The sequence below is a fragment of the Lipotes vexillifer genome, unplaced genomic scaffold, assembly GCF_000442215.2.
Source record: "Lipotes vexillifer unplaced genomic scaffold, Lipotes_vexillifer_v1.1 scaffold219, whole genome shotgun sequence".
NCBI classification, from domain to species: Eukaryota; Metazoa; Chordata; class Mammalia; order Artiodactyla; family Lipotidae; genus Lipotes; species Lipotes vexillifer.
In genome coordinates, this window is record NW_006769244.1 from 597313 (window position 1) to 610858 (window position 13546).

The 13546-nt window shown below is 38.5% G+C and overlaps 1 protein-coding gene across 1 annotated transcript in view; it reads left to right on the forward strand.

Moving 5' to 3' along the window:
- The window catches only part of MAML3 (mastermind like transcriptional coactivator 3), a 439643-nt gene that overhangs the window by 129884 nt on the left and 296213 nt on the right, over window positions 1-13546 (forward strand). The window lies entirely within an intron of this gene.

The following is a 13546-nucleotide window of genomic DNA, read 5'->3' on the forward strand; positions in this document are numbered from 1 at the left end:
GCAAGAGGTCCATATAGCCTGGTGATTAAGAACACAGATTGCTGGATTTAAATCTCAACTCTGCCACTTCCTAGAGGTATGTGGCTTTGGAAAGTCACTTACCCTCTTGGCACCTCAGTTTCCATATCTGTAAAATTGGGATAACAATAGTACCCATCTTATAGGGTTGTTGTTGAGATTAATGCACACATACACACATTGCTTAGAATAAAGTGTGTCACATACTAGGCACTTATATGTGTTAGTTATTGCTGTTATAGCATTAATATGTCCTTGTTGTAAAAACAAGAAAGTCAATCAACCTCAACTTAATGATCGATAACCCTTAGTTTTCTTTAGATGGTTTTGAAGAAGAAAAACATGTAAATAAAAGGAAAAGGTGAATAATTTGTGAAACTGTATAAAAGTTCTGTTTTCAGTATCAGGAACCATTCTCTGGATCGTGATCATTTTTTCCCCAGAAAAGTTGAAATGTCATGGTTAACAGCATTTCAAGTGAAATCAGCTTAGAATAGAGACTAAGAACGTAGGCCTAAAAATCAGTTGTAAGAGTTTGCCTCATTTCTCTGTTTTGGATGAATAATGTTTATTAAACTTGCATAATTAAATGAAAAAGCACAAGAAACTATTTTAACAGTCATGTCTGAATGCCAGCAAATGTTTCAAAGAACAAACGTAAGCTTGTTTTAACAATTCTCTACAAATTTCCCTCCCGCCACTTATCCCCCCCAAAGCAGCCTTTGCAATACTAGCGCTCAGGCCTGGGCATAAAGGGCCGAATGTGAAGGGTATAAAAGAACCCATTGTCTAGGCTGCTCCTGGGTGATGTGAGGACCTCGGAGGTGTGGGCCCAGCAAGGAGGAGCTAGCTGGTCCACAGTGCCTCCTCAGAGCCCGGCTGCCATGCTGCTGACCAAGGCCACTTAAGCTGACGAGTTGAACATACTCTTAGAACCTCGTGGCTAAACAGACTGAAGTCCTGGAAGTCAAGTGACTCAGGTCTCACAGGAAGGAAAGATGGGAACTCAGTTTGACCTCCTCCTGGTCCAGAGTTCTCACCTTCATTCTGCACAGAGATGTTAACAGGGGTTAAGAAAAAAGGATGATATGGCCAAAAGGCTTAGGAAACACTGGGTTACCTATGTTAAGCAAGTGTCTTTGCTGAAAGGCTCTGAGCCCTCAATATCTTAAAAGGGGGGTCATCATGCAGCATTTCTCAGATTTATTTGAACATGGAACCCCTATCGTATTGAATATGCTTTGGCTAATAAAAACTCCCTCGTGCAGTTCTTTTCTTAAATAGAGTACTCGACACAAGAATAGAGGGAGAAAGTAATAGCATAAGCTCGTAGTATTTATAATAGTCATCCTGACCTGTATTTGAACTGGGGGTTATACATTCTCCTATTGAGCTAGCAGTGGCAGAGGAAGGTAGGGAAGGAAAGGTAAGAATTGATTAAACTGCTTATTTAGTGGGTAGAGCTAAGAAGAGATGGCCATATTTTATTGTCTATTTTCAATTCCTTGAATCATACAAGGAAGAGGTGAATTTTTCTTCTGACTCCGCCTCTTGTCTCATGCCTTCCTCCCTGGCCTACACCAATTTTGCTATTTCTAGAACCAAGTTAATCTATTGTTCTTTGCTAGGCATCTTATTGATCTTCTATGTTATTAATATTCACTTTTAGCTGCCAAATTAGCTCTAACGAGCCATTTATGTTTATTTTTAGCGCACTTAGAAAGCTGGGATGTATTATCCAGATCGCATGCTGAATTGTATCTATAAGGAATTTGAAGTGTCTCCTTTCCCCTCTTTTTCCTGTTTCCCTAACTTTATCCCAAATGAAAATAAAGGAAGCCTTCAATTTATGAGCAGGCTGTTCCAATAGTTTTTGTTTTTGTTTTGTTTTTTTCTTTTTTGAAAACTCAGAACTTATGTTCCCATGAAAACAATGTTCCTAGGCTAGCCCAGTATAAAATAATTTTATCCATAGTAACTTTTAAAAAATTATCAAGAATTTCTTGTTGCCTTTTTAAAAGCTATTTATTTAGTTAGTTAGTTTATTCTTTTTTTGGCTGCATTGGGTCTTAGTTGTGGTATGCGGGATCTTCGTTGAGGCATACGGGATCTCTCCTTGCGGCGTGGGCTCTTCGTCGTGGTGCACGGGGTCCGGGGCGCGTGGGCTCTGTAGTTTGCAGCACGCGGGCTGTCTCACTGAGGTGCGTGAGCTCAGTAGTTGTGGCGCGTGGGCTTAGTTGGAACCCGCGTTCCCTGCGTTGGAAGGCGGATTCTTTACCACTGGACCACCAGGGAAGTCCCCATAGTGATTTTTTAAAATGCACGTTTACAACAAAAAAGAAGCAGTTTTATTTCAATCATCATAAAATGTATTCACCCACTTTTTAAACAGGTACTCCTCTCTCCTGCTCCGACTTACTTGCTGGAATCAGTGACTTACTTTGGGTTTCTCCAGGGTTGTGGAAGCAGTGTAGTGTAGGATTAGATGAAGAACTTTGGAGCCAGATTGCTGAAGTCTGGGCCCCTGATAGGTAGGCTACTTGCCTTTTCAGTGACTCAGTTTCCACATCTCTAAAATGGGGACAATGATGGTAAGGTAACTATCTCATAAGGTATCCAGTACATAGAACAGTGATAAATAAGTGTCTGCTATCATCATGATGATGGTGCAAATGGTGGAGATGGATCTAATAGGAGTAGTGGGGTTGAGGACGGGGCTCAAACCAAACCGAATTAAGTAGAAGTACTAGGGTCAGTGATACCAGGAAGTAGGTACGTGATTTTAGGAAAGTGAAGCCGGCCAGAGAAGAGAAAGAAGGAAGAAAGACTCTCAAAGTAGTTGTGACTTGGAATAGCATTAGGAAAAGAAGGACTCAGAAAGGGAAGGAAAATTCTTGGGTCATTTTTTAAAAATGAGAAAAAAAATGATGTAGGTAGATGGTTTTGCCATTTTTCAGCTTTGAGACCAAGTCTAATTCCTTAGCTACTTTGAACATGAGTTTTCTTATTTTATAAACTGAGAATAATAGTATTAACCTTGCAGGACTGTATAAAGTTTAGAATGATGTGTCTGAAATGCCTGGTTCATAGGAGACGGTCAATAAATGGTAGCAATTATTCTCATGTAAAGGTTATGTTGCCAAAGTACTTCCAGGCAATCAGTCTTTATTTTTTCATCCCTATTTCATCTCTCTTATATTAGTAATCCATGCTCACTTTTGAAAAATAGAAAATTAAAAAGTTAATTTGTCCAAGATCACAGCTACAGAATGGTTAAATTGGGATTCGAAGCTTGCAAGTATAATTCCAAAGCTCTTGCTCTTAAACAACACATAAATTTGTAAATCCCAAGGGAAATAGTATGACTGTTTCATTTCTTAAGGCTCTACACACAGAAAAGAAACAGTATTCTGTTTTCCATACTTGTCTGTTTTATTTCTATGTAACTGATTGGGCACTTTAAAAATGAAAAGGTGACCCCTATCTTTGCTTTCCATGCATCAAATCTTGTCCAGGAAATATGTATCTGGCTTCAGTTTGTTTCACTGGCAGTTATGTTCCCAGCAATTCTCCGAAGATGGAATTTTGCCTTGTAACCTGACCCAAGCCTAATAAACTTAGGTAAATTAATGAGAGTGAGCCAGTTTTTACAGAAAAGCTGACTCCAGTAAAAGGTTCCCCCCCCACCCCAAGTCAGTTTTTTATTTGTATTTCATCTTGTCTGTGTGGTGTTTGGCCCTCGTGTTTGCAAGTTTTGCAATTTCACTGTCTAACAAGCAGTAGCTGATAGGAGTTTTAATCAAAACCTTCACCCTTCTTAGTGCTCAAGTAAATATGATCAGTTTTCTTCCATCCCCTCAGAAACAGGCTCCCTCCCACTCCAACATAGCTGTTCCACACAAGAAACCAAGCACGCAAATCCTAAGCAAAGAGAGTCCAGTGCCAAGGCTTATTTCTTTTCTCTCTATTCTGCGAAATATTTATACACTGTTTATTCAATAGCAAACTGTTTGAAGCCATTATAAGCAAACCCAGAAATAGGTGCTTTATATCTTCTATATTAGCAAAAACCTCGTGGCCAAATGCACAGACAAAAATCAGCCATGAACAAGATTTCATGGTGAAATTATTATTATTATTATTATTATTTTATTTTCGCGGCACACGGGCCTTTCACTGTTGCGGCCTCTCCCGTTGCGGAGCACAGGCTCCGGACGCGCAGGCTCAGCGGCCACGGCTCACGGGCCCAGCCACTCCACGGCCTGATGGGATCTTCCCGGACCGGGGCACGAACCCGTGTCCCCTGCATTGGCAGGCGGACTCTCAACCACTGCGCCACCAGAGAAGCCCGCGTGGTGCAATTATTTTATGTGTATCTGAAAACGATGTTTTTAACATGGCTACTGTTTTGTTCTAGCCTTTCAGTTGTTTCCACGTCTCCACCTTGCCCCTATCTAGCAAAAGACAAGGCTCCTGTTTGCATTAGGGCATTTACATAGGCACGTCTTTCCTGGAGAAATATGGCAGCAGCTAAGATAGCACAGGCCTTGTTAATACTTAACACTGAATAAACAGGGCAGGTAATGACCATTGTTAATACTTCCAAATGCAGTACAGCAACACAGTTGACAAAGGTCAGGAGGAAAATAAATAGCACTGCTGTTTGCAGTGGGAAGAACTCTCTGAAATGATATGTGAGAAAACAAGAGGCTGGCATACATCCTGTGTCTTAAGGCCTTTGTCCCTGGGAGTACTGCCGAGCTCTCTCATAACTGCTGTTTAAGGCAGTCTCAGTACTGAGAAAGATGGCAACTTCATGGCAGACTCTTAGTACCAGGAAATCCTCACTTTAAAATACCCGGGTCCTTAATATTTCTCCAGGAAAATGAAGCAGTCAGGTTAACCTACCTAAATATTACATTGCAGGCAGCCTTTTATGCCAGCTTCACTGGGGACACTCCTAGCTGCCCATTGCACACTGAAGCTACGTGATGTATCTTTTTGAGGACCTTGAAGTGTTTGCTGTAAAGGACTTTGGTACTTCCAAGAGTAGCTCACGGGAGACACCTGTTAGAATAGGTGGTGTTTTCTGCAAAGATGCTTAAGCTTCTAGATTGTATAGCAATGGAAAGATGAAGCTCTAAGATAGATTTGGGGCATCTCCAGGGAGCTTGCTCATCCTGTTGACCATGTTCATAAGTGAGAATCAGTTATCGGGGTGACCAAGGAGGTGCCCATTTTCCTATGCCAGAGGTTTAAGAATCTGTTCGTTCATTCATCCATTCATTCATTCATTCTCATTCTTTCATCACTCTTAGTTATTCACTGAGCATCTGCTATGGATCAGGCCATTTTCTCAATGCTGGCGATAAAATAGTGAACAAAATATCATCCCTGCCTCAAAGAGTTTTAGGTCCATCGGGGCAGGCAGACAAGTAAAGGGGTAATTACAATATGGTGAAACAATTACAGAACACATGAGGTATGTTTCATCCAGCCTTCTGAGCGATCTGGGAAGATTTCACAAAAAAATTGTCTTTGAAACCCAAAGATTTAGTAGGAGATAGTCAAAATGTTGTGTAGGGTAGTTTTCAAGACTGAGAAAACACACCAAATCCCTGGAAAAGAACATAGCTGGTTAGGGGAACTGAAAGTAGTTCAGCATGGCTGGAGGATAGAGTTCAAGGGTAACTTAAAAATGGGTCAACAGAAACCAGTTGGAACCCAAGTTGGTCAAGAAGCTGAGGTTTAAACAATTTGGAAGAGAAAAAAAAATCATCCTCCAATTAATCATTTTTCATATTAACAGTTTAAGCTGAGAGGTTAAGATTTCATCTTTCTTTAAATAATTTTTCATCTTTTAGTTTTTTTGTGTTTTAGCATTTTTAGTTTATTGTCAGTTATTACTGCTCTTTGTTAATTACAATCATGAAAAGTTGAGAAAACATATAAATGCCCAACATTAGGGGATTAGTTACGTAAACTGGCAGCAAACTAAAAAACACTATTTACAATGAGGAAAAAATTATAAGAAAGGTTTGAGGAGTTATTCATTTTCCAACCCATTTTTAAAAGTTATTAAAACATGAGTAGCAGAGACCACTTCTAATTCATCTTCTTGCCTCCCTCAGTACCTGATAACAGACTCTCAAAAATGCTTGTGGACACATTCACAAATGAAAGGGGAAACATGGCCTCAAGAGGCTGTTGGATATTCCCTTTCACACAAAAATAATTAACTGCAGAAAAAGAATTGCATGAAATTGGACAAAACTATTTTGATGAATGTAATATTTGAAATTAGTAATTCAGGGTCAAATAATTGTCCTATGCTTTTTTCTATTCCTTTTCATTTAGTGAAATTAATATATTAAGAGAAACAAGATGTTTTCCTTATTTAGAACATTTACTCTGTCACTGCTACAACAATATTGTTTGACTTATTTATCATATTCCACAAGTAGATATGTGGAATTAATTCACTTTCCACTATAACACTGTGTGTGAAGAGTTTTAATTTTTTTATGGTGTCTTATACATTTGTTTGGTTTTTGTTCAGTACATATATCAGCAGAAGTGGCTACATGGGGGAAAGGGACACCTAGAGGTTTTAAATTAGAATCAGGGTTAGTTCTTAAATTAAAATTTTAGGTTACTTGAACTTGGGATATCTACACCAGCACTTGTGTGTAGACAGCCTCTTAGATTTGGTAGAATGTTAGCTGACCCTGACTAGCACTAATCTTCATGTCTCTTTTGATTTTTCAAATTAAACTTTTAATTTTGAGATGATTGTAGATTCACATGGAGTTATAAGACATGATTCAGAGAGAACCCATTTATCCTTAGCCCTGTAGTACAATATCACAACCAATATATTGACACTGATACAGTCAAGATAGGGAACATTTCCATCACCACCAGCATCCCTCACATTGTCTTCTTATAGCTACACCTTTTTTAACCCTGGCAACCACTGACCTGTTCCCCATTTCTGTAATATTGTCACTTCAAGAATGTTATATAAATGGACTCATGCACTCTGTAACCTTTTGGGATTGGCTTTTTTTACTCAGTGTAAGTCTCTGGAGATTTGTCCAAGTTGTTGTATGTATCAATAGTTCATTCCTTTTTATTGCTGAGTAGTATTCCATGGTATGGAAATACCACAGATTTTTTAAACCACTTATTTCTTGAACGACATTTGAGTTATTTCCAGATTGTGAATAAAGGTACTATGAACAATCAGGTACAGGTTTTTCTGCTGTCATAATTTTCATTTCTCTGGGATAAATGCCCAGGATATTACAATCGCTTGATCGTATGGTAGTTGCATGTTTAGTTTTTTAAAAGAAACTGCCAAACTATTTTCTGTGGCAGCTGTATTACTATACCTCCCCACCAGCAATGTGTGATTGATCCAGTTTTCCTGTATCTTTGCTAGCTGTGTTTTGAGAATTCTTACTGCTATGTTTTGAGAATTTTTTTATATATTCTAGATACAAGTCTTTTGTCAGATAGGTGGTTTGCAATTATTTTCTCCCAATCTGTAATTTGTCTTTTCATCCTCTCTTTTAAGAGTCTTTCACAGAGCAAAAGCTTTTAGTTTGGTGAAGTCTGATTTATTCATTTTTCTTTTACTCATTCTACTTTTGGTAGAAAGTTTAACAACTTTCTGTCTAGCTCTGGATCCCAAAGATTTTTTCATTCGTTATGCTCTAAGATTTAGTTTGACATTTTACATTGAAGTCTGTGACTCATTTTGAGTTAATTTTTGTGTAAGGTGTGAGGTTTGGCTCAGAGTTCTTTTTGTCCCCTCCAACCTATGAGTGTTTAGTTGCTCCAACCCGTTTGTTGAAAAAATTATCCTTCCTCCATGAAATTGCTTTTGAACCTTTGTAAAAAATCATTTGAATATATTTATGTTGTATGGATGTATTTGGGGGTCTTTTATTCTGTTCCATTGACCTACTGTCTATCTCTCATACTGCTACTGCAGTCTTGATTACTGTTAAGTCTTGGAATTAGGTAGACTGATTCCTTCCACTTTATTCTTCTTTTTAGAAATAATTTTAGCTGTTTCAGTTTCTTTGTGTATTTATATAAATTTTAGAACATTCTTGTCATTACAAGAAATCTTGCTGAGATTTTGATAGAAATTGTATTAAACTTCTATATCAATTTGATGAAATTGACATTTTTTACTATGTTGAATGTTCCAATCCATGAATTCAGCAAGCCTCTCCATTTATTTAGAACTTCATTGATTTCATTTATCAGTGTTTTTAGTTTTCAGCATATAAGTCCTTACATGTTTTGTTAGATTTACATCTTTTTCATTTTTAGTGATTCTAAATGGCATTATAGTTTTAATTTTGGTGCCCACATTTTTTGCTGGTATGTAAACATATAACTGTATTTTTGTATGTTAATTTTATATCTTGCTACCTTGCTGGTCTCACAAGTTCTAGGAACTTTTTTTGTACCTTCCTTACAGTTTTCTACCTAGCCAATCATGTCCTCTGCAAACAGGAACAGATCCTTTTTCATCTGTATACCTTCTATTTCTTTTTCCTGTCTTATTGCCCTGACCAGCACTTCTAATACTTTGTTGACTAACAGTTGTGAGAGCAGACATTCTTTCTTTGTTCCTGATTTTAAGAGAGAAAGTACTCAGTCTTTCAACATTAAGTATATGGTATTTTATAGATGCTCTTTATCAATTTGGAGAAGTTTCCCTCTATTCCTAAAAATTAAGGATTTGAAAGAGTAAAGAGGTTTGAATATTATAAATCTTATAGGTTATTGTTGTTTAGCTTAAGATATTCTCATAGAGTTTATCTTCTTGCTAGTTGGATATATCTTCAGGACTTATGCAAAACAGGACAACCCAGAGAGGTAGATGTCCTTTTTATTGCCATTTCATAAGAGATTTAAAATTTCTTTTTGCTTTTTATATTTGACTTTGATTCCTTTCTCTTTCTGTTTTTTTTTTAACACATCAATAGACAATACCTTTGCATCATAATTGACTAATGGAAGCCTTTTAATTCACACTTTAAAATAATATATATTTATAATGAGTATACAAAAATATTTCAAAAAGCTATCCTAAAATTAGTTTCAGAGATTCAAATTAATGTTTATTTGATTTATACTTGCCTCCTTTTCACTTGAAATTTTGTTTTAGAATGTGCAGCTTTACTTTATCCTATAAAATTAAATATTGCCAGACCTACTCATGAAGATATCTGTTTCTTCAAGGCAGGCTATGAACACAGAACAAGTATATCTTCAAGTTATAAAAAAAAGCAACAACAAAAAGTTAATTCATATAAATTATATTCCATTGTAACCCACTGTGTCACTCAACAATATAAAAATGCTTTTCCTTACATATTCTTCTATATCATCATCTAGACTCTAAGCACCATGAAGGCAGGTGTCATTTCTTTCTTACTTAGCTCATTCAAATGAGGCATTCATTTGCATTTGTTGAATGACTGAATAATTTCTGATGGCTATGTAGTATTCCATTGTTTGGATACACCATTGTTTATTTAAGCAGTCCCTTTATGTTGGACATTTAGGCTGTTCCCAGTTTTTGCAATGATAGACATATAACTAAATCTTTGTACTCCCTCCTGCTTTGATGAACCATCTCACTTCAAATTACGTTATGTCTTCATTAGACTTTTAGACATCCCGTATAGTGTCTTGTCATTTTAATGACTCCACTCTCTGGTTGTTTGGTTGGATACTTATGTCAAGCTTCTTAACAAATGAGCATATGGCATTACTTCACTGTTCTACTACAGTGTTGGGAAGTCAGAACAGTGTTGGATGGTGAGCTCTTTAGAAGAATTGAGAAAGAGGTTGACCAGCAAAGATTTAAAACCTGTAACTAAAACGTGTAAGACTAATTTAGCAGAAGATCATGGAAAGGTGGTTGCAAATTGTGTAGCTTCTGCAGTGCTGCTCCTGCAGAGACTGGCTTTGCCCATATGACCAGAGGAAGTCTCCTCACACGCTGAAGTGTTTTCAGAACAGTTGAAGGTGTAGTGGAGTATACACAGCACTTCCGTCGGAAGAGGCAAGGAGTCCCAGCACCATTGTTAACATATATTTATTGACTATACCTGATGGTCAAGAAAGGATCTCTTTTGGGGACTGTGGAGAGGCACATAGATACCAAAAATATGATGCTTGTCCTCAAATAACTTAAACCATGGCTGGGGAGGCAACGCTGGAGTGCTGTGGTAAGAGCTCAGGCTGCAGAATTAGATACATCTGGGTTTAAGCCGTGCCCCTTTCTGGATATATGGCTTTGAGAAAGTTATCTAACTTCAATAAACCTCGGTTTATTCATGTGTAAAATGGAATAAAGATACTATTTAAGGTTATTTTGAAAAATAAATAGAAAAAAATGCATGTAAGACTCTTAGAACAGGGCTTGGCAAGAGGTAATTGTAAATTTTTTCTTAAAAAGAGAAAAGTGGCACAGAAGGATGTATGGCATTGTGTCAGAGATAATATAGAATTTCAGAGGGCAGAGGGATTGCGTATGGCTGGTGAGATGAAGGAAGATGCCACAGAAGGAAGCAGAGTCTTAAAGGACAGTTGGAATTGTAGGTGGCTGAGAAAAAAATATGAGACGTATTCCAGAGAAAGGGAAGACATGAGTCCGGGAAGAGGAAGAATGGCAAGGTGTGTTCGTGGGGTTGTAGGTAGATCAGGTGGCAAGGGTGAAGAGCTATGTGGGTGCCCCTGGCAAGCTAAGCATCTGGCCCCTTGAATATTTGTTGAACATTTCCTAGTGGGAGAGTAAGGGGAAAATGATTTTCTATCAATAAGATCAATATACTTTTCTCTTCCTGTTTCTATATGTTCAAAATAAGATGTCTAGGGACTTCCCTGGTGGTCCAGTGGGTAAGACTCCGTGCTCCCCAATGCAGGGGCCCTGGGTTCGATCCCTGTTTGGGGAACTCGATCCCGCATGCCTGCCGCAACTAAGACCCGGCACAGCAGAAATAACTAAGTAAATGAAAATTAAAAAATAAATTAAGATGTCTATTACATGCTCTGAATGCAGCATGACATTTTAACTTATTTGGACTTGTCTTTCATTTTAATTTTCTTTCATCACTCAAAATTGGATACAGTTAGCTGTACCCACCATGGATGGAGGTAATCTACATGGTTACAGACACGTGGTCTCTTTGCTCGAGGCATTGTTTGCTTTGATGGGAGTGGGTCTGGTTTACATTTCACTAGCGAGTAAGGAGTGTGAGGGTAGAAACCCGAGTTAACTGGCATTGGATTTCTGATTTATTAGTGGTGTTTCAGTGCCCCCTATGGGATGGTGCCAGAGCAGCTGTCTCATTGGGTGTCTACATATCTGGACAGTGAAGGATGAAGGAGGGCAGTAGAACCCAGAGCCAGAGAGGTAGGTTAGAGCCAGACCCTGGGGAGACTTGACTCACTGGTTAAAAAAGTATGGCTTTTATTTGTTAATAAAATAAACAAGTGCCCAGATGAAATTTAGGAACACCTTTTTGGTGGTGAAGGGCGTGGGTGAATGAAGGCAGAAAGCTCCCTTGGTGGTAAATTCAGAAATATAGGTATAAGGTCATAAATGCTGACTTTGGATGGGAGTACAGCAGCTGGAAGGAAAAAACTGAGAGCTGCAGGCAACCCAAAGAAAGAGCTGATGTGCTGGATGGCTGATGATACAGAGGAAGCTGGGAAGAGAGAGTGAGGCGGGACAACGGAGATCACACTGACCTTCCAGGTATGTCTGTCACCACAGCCTATAACACTCACAGTTTATGTCTTCTGGCAAATACGATATAATAGATTGTCATACATCAGGGAAGCGGAAGCTTAGATTTCAGAAGCAAAACTCATTTTTGAATCTAAACAGCACTCCTTTCATCTTCTTTTCCTCACTGAATTAGCTCCAAAGTAAAATTTTGTTTTGGTTGTCAAACTTGCAGGAATTGTTTTTCAAACTTTTCCATTTTAAGGCCCCTTTCTTACCAGAAAGCTTGTCTGATTGAAGAGTTATTAAATAATAGGTGACTGCTTAAAAACTCAGTAAGACTTTTTTTTTTTGAGGTTTATGTTACTTCTCTAATATATGTAAAAATCAATTTAGACTTACTAATTCAGAAGTTTTGATAATTTAGGCAAGAAGAAATTTTCATTGTAATTCTCCATGAAAAAGGTTTTCCTCCCTTTTCCCTTTTTTTTTTTTTTTTTTTTTTTCCAGAGGTAGAATGTTTAAGATGGGTTGACTAAGAGAATAAATTGTTTATAGCTCTTTGGAAAAGTGAGTAATATGCTAATGAAAGCATCTCTCCTCCACATATGTAGAAACTTGCCAGTCTACCGATGGACGAGAGGTTAGATGTATATAGCCAAATGTTAAGCGCTAAGAAAAATCATTAGGGCCCTTAGTGTATGTGACCCAAAAAGGGAAAAAAACCCCTCCTTGGAGTATAACTAATGAATATCCTTTCTCTGCTTTGTAAAGTCATCAGAATAAAGTGTTTAGGGCCTATATATCTCTTACACATTATTTAATGGGATCATTATTTCATTTATTTCCCTTATTTCAAATTAGAAATAGCTTCGTTTTGTTTTGGTTTTTGTTTTTTGTTTTATTTTGCGGTACGCGGGCCTCTCACTGTTGTGGCCTCTCCCGTTGCGGAGCACAGGCTCCGGACGCGCAGGCTCAGCGGCCACGGCTCACGGGCCCAGCCGCTCCGCGGCATGTGGGATCCTCCCGCACCGGCGCACGAACCCGCGTCCCCTGCATCCGCAGGCGGACTCTCAACCACTGTGCCACCAGGGAAGCCCAGCTTCGTATTTTTTATACAGTGTGTTCCCCGTTCAAAATATTTTGACACTTATTTTGTTTCGACTGATCCTAAAGGATTTTTCCTAACATGAGCCGATCTTATGAAACTGTTGTGGATATGTGAGTATACTCAACAAAATGCATTCAAGTAGGTGCCTTAAGGACTTAATGCTTGGCAACACATGTTTTACTGATTTAGTTCTAGTTAGTCATGTGCTTGAAAACAGCATCTCTTTTAATAAAAAATTCTTAGTTCTAATTTTTAAATGGTTTAGACCGATCTTCCCCCTACAAAGAGAATGAATTAAAGAGCATATACAACTATACTAGCAAATAAGTATATATTTACATATTCAGTTTGAATGAATGCTAACATTTAGAAAACACTTCTGCCATATGGCACAAACATAGATGTGTGTGTGTGTCTATATAGGTGTACTCATCAGTGGTACAAATTTCCAATCACCCCAGTCAAAACATCTGATTTAAATTTGTTCCTCCTGGGCTTCCCTGGTGGCGCAGTGGTTGAGAGTCCGCCTGCGGATGCGAGGGACGCGGGTTCGTGCCCCGGTTGCGGGAGGATCTCGCATGCCGCGGAGCGGCTGGGCCCGTGAGCCATGGCCGCTGAGCCTGCGCGTCCGGAGCCTGTGCTCCACAACGGGAGAG